Source organism: Miniopterus natalensis, chromosome 16 (assembly GCF_054644295.1).
Source record: "Miniopterus natalensis isolate mMinNat1 chromosome 16, mMinNat1.hap1, whole genome shotgun sequence".
Taxonomy (NCBI): domain Eukaryota; kingdom Metazoa; phylum Chordata; class Mammalia; order Chiroptera; family Miniopteridae; genus Miniopterus; species Miniopterus natalensis.
Window position 1 is genome coordinate 15438444 of NC_142096.1, and position 14459 is coordinate 15452902.

At 45.0% G+C, this 14459-nt stretch overlaps 1 pseudogene; it reads left to right on the forward strand.

The window, feature by feature from the left end:
• Window positions 1–13527: 13527 nt before the first annotated feature.
• Window positions 13528–14434, forward strand: LOC107533130 (small ribosomal subunit protein eS25 pseudogene; annotated as a pseudogene).
• Window positions 14435–14459: the final 25 nt, after the last annotated feature.

Sequence of the window (14459 nt, forward strand, 5' to 3'; positions counted from 1 at the left end):
TGTTAGAAGTTGGTTTAATATAAGAGCTGTTTTGGTTTTTGATACCCACAGATATCTCGAATTTATTGATTTTTTTTTTTTTTTTTTTTACTGTCTAAATTTTTCTCCTTACCAGCTGCTAAAAGGATTCATGGGAACCAGACTGGCCACTCTGAGAGGTGAGTACAAGCCAGGGGTTCCTGAGGCTGCTACCAGAGTCCACCCCAAGCCACCCTCGGAGCCTGTTCCCCCCTTTTTTGGCTGGGTCCTTCCAGATGGTGAAGGCTAACCCGAAGGGAATGGGGCTGTGGGGCGGTAAAGAGAGCCCTGAATTTTAGTGAGATGAGGGGAGCTGGGATGGAGGTCTGCTGAGATGCCCGAGGGCCACCTGGTGCGTCAGGCGGTATCCTCGTTTTTTTCAGCTTAGAAAAAGGGAAAGGGGTGATACTCACACTCAGTTTGGAAAAACTACACGAAGTCTGCCAGGAGGAGAAAGACATGACCAACCCAGACAACACCACGTACAAAAGTCGTCCTGGTGCCTTGGGCGGGCTGAATATAGTCCTTAGAGTTGGGAGCGCAGAGCGTGGGAGGCTGAGTCCAGAGAGGAGGGCTGGGTTTGGACTCTGACCAGCCTCCTGTGTCACTCTAGGAAAGATGGAGTTCATCCTGCAGTGCCCAGTGGGTTAATGTGACTGTGAATATGATATCAACTCACAAGAAAATGATGCAAGAGTCATAGGTTGTTCTAAAACAAGAAATATATATATCAACCTAGGTTAGTGGGTAGGTACATTAGCGTCATCAGACAGGTGCAGTTTATTTGTCTTCCTACCTACAAAAATGTGAGCAATATATTTAACCTCACGAAGCCTCAGTTTTCTCCTCAGTAAAATGGAGATTATGGGCTATGCTATGAAGATTAAGTGAAATTATTTAGGTAAAACCTTTGCCTCTCCTCTGACATACAGTTGTAATCAAAGGTAGCTATTAGGTTCTACAGTAATTTAATGTGTGCGGTGCCTACATGGAGTAACAAGGAGCTCCCTCCCTCTTCTTTCTCCACTTTTCTCACTCCCTTCTTCCTACCACACTTCTGGCTTTGACCCGTTAGAGTTTGTCCTTTGTTCCTTCCACTTGTTACTGTCCAGCTTACTTCCTTTATGTCCCTGTCTAGACTTTCACATCGGTTTCAGTCCTCTCCTTCCACCTGTTTGTTCACTTCCTGTCCCACCACTGCCATCCACACCTACAAAACCCCGGCCCAAGGGGTAGTTATCTGCTGGAGCTACACGTCATCACACAACCGTGGGCACTGTCGCCACCATTTACGTGTGATCTGCGGCCTGGGCTGGGTGCCCAGCACCACTGTATTCCGCACAAGTGCCCCTGGTCAGTCCGCCTCTGCAGTTACACACAGTCACTGACCCTCCTCTTCAGAACACTGAGCCCACTCCAGCTGGCCTCCTGTCAGCAAACAGCCTCGCTGTCCCCAGGCCATCAGAAGGGAACGGCTTCCTGCCCCTGCAGGAAAACTTATTTCCAGTCTCAGTTCCTTTCCTCTCATCTCAGAAGTGCCCGTCCTGTGTGCAATGGAATCCCTCTCATCAATGTCCTCTAGAACAATCTTTCATCAACCATCCCCCTATCTTTCTATTTCTTCTCTACTGATTTCATTAGTTCATTTATTCAGTTAACATTTATAGAACAACTATATATGGTCAGCATCTTGGATTCTGGGTATAAAAGGATAAATAAAACACCACAACCTACAAACACATTCAAGTCTTTCCCGTACAATGAACCGCATTTTTGCAGCTGTCCCTTGTAACACACACCACATGTATCTACTGCCTGAAACATACTTCCCGTGGATCTTCCAAGGCTGGTTCCTTCCTTTAGAACCTGGCTTAAAACAACCTCAAAGAGACGCTTCCCTGACCAGCCAGTCTGGAGAACTGTCCTCTCCCTGGTTGTTACCTGTTGGCCATCTCGATTTCCATCATATCATTTATCTCCTGTTGTAATGAGAGACCCCTCTGTTGCTCCCACCAATCTGAACCTTCACAAGGGACAGGACTCTTGTCTTTCATTAACTGCTATATCCCAGTGCCCAGGGTGCACCCAGTAGGCTCTCAGGGAATATTTGTTGATTGTCAGCTCCCAAGTGCTGGGACCATCTTTGCTTTAATCTTTTATTTCCCCATCTCCATAGTACAGTTACTGGTTTTCTACATTGCCTATGAAGAGAATTTCCCCAGGAGCTGTAAAAAATCCTGATGCCCAAAGCACCCTCAGACCAGTTATCCGTGGGGTGAGACTGAGGTATCAGTTCCTGTAAGCTTTCCAGGCAATTCTAAAAGCCAAGCTTAAGGTCACCAACCTAACCTGACACACAGGGGATGCTCAACAGAGAAATGAATGGACGAATGAGTGGCTCAAGGAATGGAGTCAGTTAGCTCCTGCTTACCTTCCAGTCCTTCTCTCCTTGGCCCTTCCCACGTGCTCTGGCATCCAGGCGTGCAGACCCCAAACAAGCCGTGCATTCTCATTTCTTCACATGATGCAGCTCTACCAAGAACGCCCAGCCCCCATCGCGGCTGCCTGAGGAGCCTCCTGCTGGACTGCCTGGTAGAGTCTGGGTGTGGGCTTACTCCCACCTCCTCCGCCAGATCTTTCCCAGGGTCCCCAAGGGCTCTGGGCCTCCTCTCTCCTTGCACATGTCCCTGTTAGAGCAGTCCTGCTGCCGCCTGCTGCTGCGTCATGATTATTCTTGTCTCTTTGTATCCCCGTGTACTGCAGACTGCCCGGCCAGAGATGGCATTCTGCAGATGCTGTGGAATGAAATCACAAATTAATGGATGAACACATTGAATGAATTTTTTTTGTTGACTTCCAGAGACAGAGGAAGGGAGAGAGAGAACATCAATGTGAGAGAGAAACACCAACTGGTGGCTTCCTGTATGTGCCCTGACCAGGCATCGAACCCACAACCCCCTGGTGCACAGGGCAATGCTCAACTGACTGAGCCACCCGGGCAGGGCACACATTGAATGAGCTTTTAAAGAGATGCTCTACAGTTTCTTTGCTTTGGTTGGTTGGTTGGTTGGTTGGTTGGTTGGTTGGTTGGTTGGTTTGGTGTGATTTTTTTTTTTTAACAGCTTTATTGAACTATAAATCACATAACATACAGTCCCTCAATTGAAGTTGTACAATTCAGTGGTTTATAGGATATTCACAGTTAATCATCTCCACAATCAATTCTAGAACATTTTCATCACTCCAAAAAGAAACCCATTAACAGTCATTCCCCTTGCTCCCCAGGCTCCCAGCCCTAGGTAACCACTAATCTACTTTCTGTCCCTATAGATTTGCTTATTCTGGACATTTTATGTAAGTGGAATCACATAATAACTTTTTTGTGATTGGTGTCTAGTTCCACTTTTGAAGACTCATTTGGCCATGAGCATCCCTTTCATGTTGAGTCAGTGTGACAGAACATGGGCTCTGGTAGAGATCTAGGAGGACAACCAAGGCAGCATTTCTTAGACAATATTTACACAGAAACCCAGTAAATTATCCAAACTTCTGAGCTGGGGGAAGGAAGGTCGAGAAGCTTAGCTACACCTGCTACCACAGAACAAAGGGAAGGGAATGGATTCCAGGATGGCTCAGCTCTGCCTCACCCACCCCATCGCAGTGGGGCCATTGGGGCAGGACCTCCTATGCCATAAGGAGCCCACATTTAGGGCAAACTAGCCAGGTCAGACTCTGCATTTGCCATGGATTAACTGTAACTCTTTATTCCCTGCTTCCTCATCTCTAAAAACAGGATACAAATAATTCCTACCTCACAAGCACCACATCATCATATTATCATAAAGATTAAATAAAGAGGGGATGCATAGCAAGAGCATGGTACAACACCTGGGACATTATAAATGCCTAATAAATATTTATGCTCTTGTTGTTGTTGAAGTTTGACCACAGCCGTTTATATATTGTTGTTCTAAGTAAAATTTAATATGGAAAAAGACTTCTGGTGCTTTAAAAAATAATAACAGAGCAAACGGTTATTCTAGAAAAACTTCACACACTGAGCTGGTGTCCACTGCCAGATGGTCATCTGTGTTCTGCTTGATGAGCATAGGGACTGAGGCAAGATTGAGAGGAAGCTGAAGAGCAATTGTTAACTAAAAATGGGGGGAGGAGGTGGGTTAGGACGATTCCTGGCAAAACAAAGCTGATGGAAATCACCTAGTTTTCCCACCAAGTGCTCTTCAGTGCCACTAACAGGAAGAAAATGTTAGCTCTATGGACCTTGGGTCTTCCCTGTTCCCCTGCACTTCTCTCCAGCAATTTCTTATTTTCTTTCTACCATCGTTATCTGGCAGACCTGCCCGGCATCCTCTGCTAAGCCCTCCTGGGGTGTCTCTTAAGACATCTGAAATCAGAACTTGGGAAGACAATTCAACGATCAGACACACCATGGTATGCAGGTGGCCATAGGAAATGCCGATTTTGCTACCAATTGATCAGACAATTATCTTGCCACCTCCAGGGGAGCTGTTCTTGCATGTTAGCATTGAGTGTCTATTTTGAGTAATGGGGGGTAATTAGTGGGCCTTCATCTGACTTCCTCTGCTTCTAAAGGACTTTCCTGCACGTCTAGCAAACCTCTGTTCAGATTTAGCTCAGCTGTCTCTCTTTCTGGACTTCCTCACCCTGCATCCCCCAGTTCCTGTACATGCCTGTGACATAGCGCCTAAACAACGTCCAGTTATCACCTGTGTGTATGACCATCTCCTCTGTCGGACCATGAACAAGTCAACCACAGGACCTCCTTTATTTATCTGTGTCTCCTATTAATAACCCTGGGCCAGCACACAATGCTCATTCCTCCAATTTTACAGATAACTATTGAGAGCCTACTGTGTGCTAACACTTCAGAAGCATGGTATTTTTATGTCTGAAATGAATTTTGAGACAAGAAATGAGGCCCAGAGAAGATTTCTTATCAAGTTTTCCAAAGCCCGAGAAGGGAGAATACAGGGGATAGAGTCCAACTCTCCTGACGCCTTGTTCTTTTACGGCAGAGATTTTTCCTTTGGTTGAAATAATGGATTTTTTTTAACATGGTTAGAAAGCTAGAGAAAATGTGAACAAGCATTTTGTTCATTAATGATTTTCTTGCTCAAGCACTAGCCCTCAAAGGATCCCTGAGCTGGTGACTGAAGATATAAACACAGACCAACCCAAATCTGCAATGTGGCTAATTCCACTGGTGTCTGACTGTCTGTACTGATGACACCCCCGTGCGCTGGCTCACATCTCGCCCACGCCAGGTCAAGCAAGGGCCTGTAAAAGTTTAACTCGGTGCAATTGCACAACCTTGAAAGCTCGAGTTACTCCTTGGGGTAATGAATGATATTCTTCAATTGCCTCTTGAGAACATTTCCAGTGGGAGGGAAAGCAGAACAAGTTGTCACAAACATGAATGTCCCCATCAGGCTCAGGTGAGGTTATGACACAAATAAAGCACATCAGGGACACTTATTTGAGCCAGGTTAGGGTACAAGCAGAAGCTTGTTCTGTTCTTGTCCTTACTCCTTTGTTGAATATCTATTATTAAAAACCCTTCCGAGGTCATGGATGTGTGTTACATTGACTGGTGTATGCGTATGTCCACATTCATCAAATTACACACATTAGATGTGTATGGCTTTTTAAAATGTTAATTATACCTCAATATATGTGTGTTTTAAAAAAGAACCTATTTCCTATGGAATCAAAACCGTGGTCCAGCAAGCCCAGTGTTCTGTGTCTCACAAAGGCAGACTTTTGGGAAGAAAGAGCAGAACTATGATTCCTGCCAAGCTCCCTGAAGGCTGCGGCTGAGTTTCTCTGAATTACTCATGATGGCATGGACTCCAAAAAATGCTACTGTAGGTCAGGCCACCATCATCTCTCATCTGGACCACTGAGAAAGTCACCCAGCCATCCTCCTCGACTCCAGTTTGAAGCCTTCGAACACCTTTTCAATGCTTCAACCACAGAGAATATCCTAAAATTCTAACCTGACCACCCACTTCCTCTGTTTAATACGCCGCAGGGTTTCCCAATTGTCCCAAAGATAAAGCATTAACTCCTTTGCATAGTTTAGCAATGACCTGGTCAGGATTGCTGCCTAGAGACAAGTCTGTAGCTAAGGAGTTGAGTGAGCTGGAACCCAGTCCACGTTCCACATGCCAGGCCATGAGCCCTGGCACTGGCCCACTCCTGCCTAAGACCCGAAAGGGGCTAGAGGCATATCCTGGAGGGCCTCTCACTTCCTGCTGTCGGTTCATATCTAACCCCCACACCTGCTTCCATCCTGCCCTTCGCACTATAATGCCGCCGTATTAGCATCTCAAAATGCTCCCTCTGTCCCACTTCCAACGCTTGGCCCATTTCTTCTCCACTTGAAATTCTCCCCACTCCTCTCTTCACCTGGGTAAGTCACCTTCTTCTTTCGGCTATCCTCTTACACAGCATCTTCCCTGGCCCTCCTGGCCTGGGTTAGGGGCACCTGATAAGTGTTCTCAGAGCACCGTGTGTTTTTCATAACAGAGTGTTTATCCTACAGTTTTATAGCTGCCTGATTCTCTCTTCTCTTGAAAGCAGGGACTGTGCCATGGTTCTTTATAACCTCTTCGTCTAGGTTTTCAATAAGTGTCTATTGATCAAAGAAATAAATGAATAAGTGGATGGATACATAAATATGCTAAAAACCTTGAACTTACGTTTGCAATAAATGTCACGTTTTGACTAAAAGAGCTCCAAAAGCTTATTACACACTGTCCTGAAAAGTAGTTCCCCCTTATCTGTGGTTTCACTTTCCATGGTTTGAGATACCTGCTATCAACTGCAGTCCAAAAACATTAAGTGAAAAATTCCAGAAATAATTCATAAGTTTTAAATTGCATGCCATTCTGAGTCGGGTGGCAAAATCTTGTCTAGTTCTGCTCCTTCCCTCTTGGAATGTGACTCATCCCTTTGTCGGGCACATCCAGGCTGTATACGCTTCCGATCCACTAGTCGCTTAGCAGCCAATTAGGTGATCAGATCTACTGTTGCAGTGTCCCAGTGCTTGTGTTCAAGTCACCCTTATCTGACTTAATGATGGCCCCCAAGTGCAAGACTAGTGGTGCTGGCAATTTAAATATGCTAAAGAGAAGCCATAAAGTGCTTCCTATAAGTGAAAGGCGAAAGTTGGGTACCACCTGCAGTTTCAGTCATCCGCCAGGGATTTGGAACATATCCCCTGCCGATAAAGAGGGACTACTGTATTTGTCTTAAATGGGGTTTTTTTCTGCCTTCACAGAATGCACTTGAAAGGATGTACCTCTAGGAACTCATCTTAACTCATCCAAAACCACAGCTTTCCAATTTTACAAACGAAAAATGCCAGACTCTTTTTTTTTTTTTTTTTTTTTTAGTCTTGGTGGATGTTTCCAAATGAAAAGATGCTGGTCTCTCTGAAGTGTCTTCATTCATGTGTCTGCCCACCCTCCCCCAACAGGGCACCCCCAGGCAACATGGTGGAAGGCCTTGCATGTCTTGCTGAGGAGTTTGGCGTTCATCCTGTGAGTGATGGAAGTTCATGAAGGCTTTTAAGCAGAGGGGGGACATATCCATATTTGTGTCTTGAGTAATGGCTCTATCTAGGGTAAGGAAGATGAGAGCCTGGGGGCAGGCAAACAAAAAGAAAAGCCACTAAACAGTCCAGGCAAGAGATGGCGAAGGTCTCAACTAGGGATGGGATCACAGCAATGGAAATGACACAAAGTCAAGAAACATTGAGGAGAAAGTCTCTTGCATGTGATTGAGTATGGTTGTAAAGGAGGGAGAAGAAATCATGGATGATTCCAGGGTTTCTGGCTTTGGCAACTGGATCTCTGATGGTGCCATCATCTGAGCTCAGGACTGTAAAGAGAATGAGTTCACTTTAAGATGTGTTCAGTTTAGGTTATAGACTTTTGTAAGAAATAAAGGTAGAGACCATCTCTGTATAGCCAGTCTCCAGCCTCCCTTATAGTAGGTGCACATAGTAGGTGCACTGAACTGAACTGAATTTTATAGGTACATCCTACCTATAGAGTTTTCAGTATCTAATTTCAACTGTGTCTTCTGTCAAATTCCATGCAAAGACCCGTACAACCATCCTGCTCTGATATTAACATAACATACGATTTATCCATATGACAAGCTAAGAAATTTCAACCCCCTGGAAAGTATGACTAAGTAATTTTACTGCAATAATAATTTTCACTGAGTGGTGGAAGGAGTCAGGAAAGGGGGTGGTTATTAGAGCAACCACAAATTGGTCCAGGGCTACACTTGGCTTTCAATTTCACTACAAATTTCAGAGAAGCCATAATAGATTCAAGTGCAATCTGGTTGGTTGATTGGAAACATTTGAAGGAACCCCAGGCAGGCACGTGTTTCACATTTCCTGCCCCGAGGTTTGCCAAGTATTAATCATCTTCCTTTCCCTGTTATTCCAGAAAACAGAATAGCTCCAGCTGGCCTTTTGGAAGGACAGGGCCTGGGTCAGGAGAACGTCCGCAACTCCAGGACTTCCAAAGACCGAGGATTAGCAAGCAAATGCCGGGCAGAGGAGAGGTCGCCACACTCAGCTTCCCCATCTCCCCCAACCCTGCTCTTTACACCACCCTCTGGCACGCCGCCAGCCTCAGCCCAGTCCATGTTCAACTCCACATTGCAAGAGAAGAGAGTTTGGGGATGAGCCTCTCAAGTGAGAACACTTGCATCGTCCAGCACCCCGTCCCCACTCCCTCCCTCCCCAGAATACAGACTCCAGAATGGAACAGGCACAGGCTTTAGAGCCAGAAAGTCCCAAATTTAAAACCAAGCTCCACCACTCACTTCATCTACTTTGAAAAGTGAAGACCAGACAAAGTAATTTATGGAAAACGTGTACACGTGTGTGGTGTTAGCAGCCAAGTTTGGACCCTTCTTGCCCCCTTCCTTCTGTATGATGACCTACCTGCCTGAGCAAGTGCAGAGCCCAAACTGTCACTGAACATGGTCCCCACTCATGGGACCCAAGGGAATGGGTCCAATTCACCCAGCAACTGGAGACCTGATCAGGGTGCTCTGTGAAGGGCTCAGATAGATTCACTTAGTCCTGTCACAGAGTAGGTGAGACCTCAACAAACCTGGCCTCCCTCAGGTTAAAGTGCTCCAAGAGCAAGGACGGAAAAGCTTGTTCCGCCTGGAACAGTCGTGTTGGACCTCATAGGTGAGGCATCATTTGAACTGGCCCTTGACAGATGAATCGCATTTTCTGGGAGGGAGTCAGGGACATTTCATGCAGAAGGGGTAAGTGAGTGAAGACACTGAGGCCATATGTACTCAAGAAACAATTACTGGTTAGGTCTGGCTAGAGGAAAGGCCCAGGAGAGAAACGCTGGGAGGCAGTGCTGGGCAGGGCAGCTGGGTTAGTGTCTCAAGACTTTGCGGTGCAAGGCAGAGCTTCTGGGCTTAATCCTATAAAGTATAGGCTCATTAAGGCAATTCGAAAATTCCTCTTTTGCATCTTACCGTGCAGATGCTCCTAGACTTAGGATGAGGTTACATCCAATAAACACACTGTACGCGGGAAATATCCTAAGGTGAAAGTGCACTTAGTATTTTTAACCTACTTAAACTTGCTCAGAACACAATATCCAAGAGACGCTGGCAACGCGGCACACTGTACACGTTGGTGGTTTACCCGCAGGGTCACGTGGTGGCTGGGAGCTGGGGCTCGTCACCGCTGCCCAGCATCATGACACAGTCTCAGCCCAGGAAAAGATCAAAATTCAAAATTTGAAGTACAGTTTCTACTGGATTTGGTTTCAAATTTGGGGCTTTCTGGCTCCTATCGCTTTTGCACCATCATCAAATAATAAAAAAATAAGTTGGGGACCATCTGTATTTTGTGTTTAGCATTTTCTAGTCTTATTATGAAAACCACATGCATAGTAAAAATATATATGTATTCAAACAGTACAAAAGGGTATAATAAAAAAATGAATCCCTCTCTTTATCCCAGACTACGGGGTCTATGCCTCAGTAGTAAATCTTTATTCTCTCTCCTTCCCGAAATTTTACATATAAATGCCCTTATAAGTCTTCCTGTGAATATTTATAAAGTCAACTGTAAGTGTTTCTTTCTTGCTTTACACTGTATCCCAGGGATCTTTACATTTCAGCACATACACTGTCACCTCAGCATTTTAAATAGCTATATGGTATGCCACACTTTAAACTGTGACATCACCCTTTTAATTCTTAATTCTTAGTGGACACATATTTAAATTGTTCCCAGTTGTTTATTATTACAAACAAGGCTTCACTCCATCCTTGTATTCGTATCTTTGCAAGCATGTGAGAGCATTCCTGTAGGAAAAAAACTACTAAAAGCAGAATTGCTGGATCAAAGGTTATGTGCCTTTAAAATCCGAGCGGTATCTTCAACTTGCCCATTAAAAAAAGTGCTTACATACTCCCAGCACCAGAGCATGACTGTCTGTTTCCACACACCCTTGACCTGGCTGTTATCAAACTTTGAAATCTTGGCCAATATGATCAGTTAACCTTTTTTAATTCCCTTGTTTTGACTTACATTCCTGTAACGGAGTGAAGAGAAGCAACTGCTAATCTGTTTATAAACCATTTGTACTTCTTTCTCCAAGAACAGCTTTTTTCTTTCCCTTGCCAATTTTTCTATTAGTTTGTGGTCTTTTCCTTGCTCATTTATAAGAGCTCTTTATATATTAAGGAAAGAGGCAAGTCGACCACGATTTTGTTTACGACTTCTGGGCCCTAGCCAGTTAGAAATGTCCCTTCCAGTCCAATATTATTTTCTTAAATGAATCCATGTTTTCTCTCATACTTTCATGACTTCCTATTTTATGTTTACATTTTCGATCAATTGTGAGTTTATTTTGCTAAAAGGGATCAGATGTGGATTTTATTTTATTCTTCATTCTTTGTGTCTTTTAATGGATCATTTTAACCCCATTTAAATCTATTAACATGATAGATGTGTTTTTAGTTCTTTCCCTTAGTTATGTTTCCTATTTTTAATGCTTCCCCTGTCTTCTCATTTTTGCTGCAGGGTGTGTTTTTGTCTTCTTGGATATACATGCATGTCTTTCTTTTCTTTATGGAGAACCAGGAGGTCTGCCTGGCACACAGTGAAGCCTCGTGTGTCTTGAGCATTTTGGGCACACGCGCCTGCCTGTAAACACCAGCTGACTCCGATACGACCGTCACCCGCCATCGCCACCCTCTCACTCTGAGAGTTGTTGAGCAGGTGGCACGCTTTCCAGGTTCCCTTTCGGCTCCACGTCCCATGACACTGCGCAGTGTGGAGCGGGGACTTGGACGTTTTCCTGGACTCCCTGCGACCCTGCACGCTCCTGTTTCCAGCACAGCTGGCTCTCCAAAGACACACTGCTTCTTTTTGGAGATCACCAGGGAAATGTGGATTCACTGTGTTCTCCCCCAGCTAGATCCAAATTTTACTGTGTTCAGCAATTTCTCTTCAGAGTTTGGGGTTGTATTTTCTAAGCTCTTTCAAGATAAAAAAAAAAAAAATTCCAGTTAGTTTTAGAACATAGAGTTGGGGTAAAAACAGCCTCACTCCCCTATTTTAACCAGAATCTCTCCATTGAAGACAGTTAAGCAGGAGAGAATACATTGATATAAAACTAGTTATGATTTAGACATAGGGACTGGAGGGGCCGGGGGCGGAGGCAGAAAAACCAATCAGGAGCCCGGGGTGGCCACTGAAAATGAAAGAGAGGTGACTCAAACCTGAACCCGGTGGTGGCCGCAGTCGTGGGGCCAAGGAGAGTCTGGGAGAAATTCCACAGGCCACAGTGACAGGACCTTGTAACTGATGAAAAGAGCAGTTGGGGGGAAGTGGACAAGTTCGAAGCGACTTGGTGGATGGCCGTGCGGCAGAGGGAAAAGGTCCATGTTTAATTTGTTGAAGTTGCTGGGACAGTCAGAGGACAGTGCGAAGCAGGCTGCTGGAAACACGGCGCCGAGATCCAGGAAAGAGCCGGGCCGATGGCGTGGGCTCAGAAGCCGCCTGCGGACTGAGAGCTGGGGTGGCTGGAGCCAGGGCATGGATGGAAGTGGACACCACCCGTCTTTAGGGGCTGGTGGGGAGAGAGGTGTCCACAAATATAGAATTATAAACATCGGAAGAGAGGCAGTGGCCTTGTGAAAAACAGCAGGAGAGGGGACCCAGAAAGGATGCAGAGTCAATGGGATCAAATGTTGGAAAGGGTTAAGCGAGCACTGAAAGCTTTCCACTGAATCTGGCCACCGCCAAGAGCAACTTGGGGAGGAAGGAAGGAGAGCGGAGGGGAAGATGACAAACTAATATTAAGTGTCTAACACACACCAGGCCATACACTAGTGTTTTGCACATGTCCCTCCAGGGAATCTTCACAAAAGTCCTCCAGAAGGGGAAACAGAGGCTAACAGACATTAAGTAGGCTTTGCACACCACCCAGAAGCTAAGCAGGCAGCCAGATGGACACACAGGCCTGTCCTGCGTTCAAAGCACCGTCTGTTTCACTGTTCACTTTCCATCCAGATTATGGGAAATTAACAATTATGTTTCAGATGATAGTTTCTCAGTGGCTTCCATTAGACGTTGTTGCTGGATTCCTTTTACAGATTCTGGCTGTCATGCACCAGGACTGGTTGGTAAAATGTTAACTTACCACCCTCCCTCCTACAAAACAGCCAGCTGCTTTCATTGGCTTCATTCCTGGCAGTGGTAAGTGCTCAGTAAATGGTAACTGAACGAGCGAAGGTCACAAGATTAGTGGCAAATAAAAGCAGCAATGCAAGTATCTTTCACATGCTCCCTGCGCGCTTTATAGAAATTTTTGCATCCTGAGACCTACATATTCGTTCCCAACTACGCTGTAAAGGGATGAAAGTACAACCCGAGAGCTTACATTATAATCACTCTTTATCCAGGTGTCATCTTCTCTCTTGGATTCTGTCTCTCTCACATGACCTCATTGATCTTCAGTGCTCAGTGCCATGCTTGCCACATAGCGAGTGCTCAATGAATGTTTGTTGTACTGAGGTTTTTTCCAGGCCAAAGTCTCTGCACTTGGTTCTATAACCCACTTGCCTCTCTGAAAAAGAGCCTAAAAACACCAAGGCTGGGGAACATAATTGGTACCCAGCTTCGTTGCTCAACTAACTCAAAACCAACCAACCAATTGTCTGGAGGGGGTGTCAGCAACTTTTGAGTTTCCTTCAATATGGGAAAAAATAATTCCAAATTTAGGAATATTGGAAGTATTCCTAAAGATAGGGGGCATATCATTCTTCATCACTTTCCTCCTTCCTGCTGGCTAAAATTTATGTGTAGTCTAGAGGCCAGTTTGGAACGGAAGCCATGCTCAGCAGTGCGATGAGAAGGAGGGTGCCTACCTCGCTTGGCGCCTGGAGCACACTGGCAGCATGAATGTGCGGTAGCAACCGTTTCTACATTTTTAAGCTACTGCCTTCATTTCCTGTTCCCCACAGTTGCATTTGATTCTAACCAATGTAGGAACCTTATGACGTCTTATATATTATGACATCTTGTATTGTTGTTAAATGTAGGTTAATTTCAATTAAACTGGTATTGGATATGCTAAGTACTGTAGATAGAAATGACTAAGAGACAGTCTTGCTTCAAGGAGGTTTCAATTTAGAAGGGGAGAGAGATGTGTCCATGAGACTACAATAAAGGGAATACCTGGTTTTCTCTCTTTCTTTCTTTCTTTCTTTCTTTCTTTCTTTCTTTCTTTCTTTCTTTCTTTCTTTCTTTCTTTCTTTCTTTCTTTCTTTCTTTCTTTCTTCCTTCCTTCCTTCCTTCCTTCCTTCCTTCCTTCCTTCCTTCCTTCCTTCCTTTCTCTCTCTCTCCCTCTCTCTCTCTCTCTCTCTTTTTTTATTTGTCCAACATCTTAGTGAGGCTATCGTGGTAGCAGCTGCTCTTCAAGCTCTGCTCTCCTGCCCAAGGACAAAAAGAAGAAAGATGCCGGGAAATCAGCCAAGAAAGACAAAGACCCAGTGAACAAATCTAGAGACAAGGCCAAAAAGAGGAAATGATTCAAAAGCAAAGTTTGGAACAAGCTCAGTAACCTAGTCTTTTTTTGACAAAGCAACATAGAACAAACTCTGTAAGGAAATTCCCAACTCTAAGCTCATAACCCCAGCCATTGTCTCCAGGAGACTGAAGATCTGCAGTTCCTCGGTTAGGGCAATCCTTCAGGAGCTCCTTAGTAAAGGACATATTAAACTAGTTTCAAAGCACAGAGCTCAAGTAATTTACACCAGAAACACCAAGGGTGGAGATGCCCCAGCTGCTGGTGAAGATGCATGAGCAACAGGTCCTACCAGCTGTATGT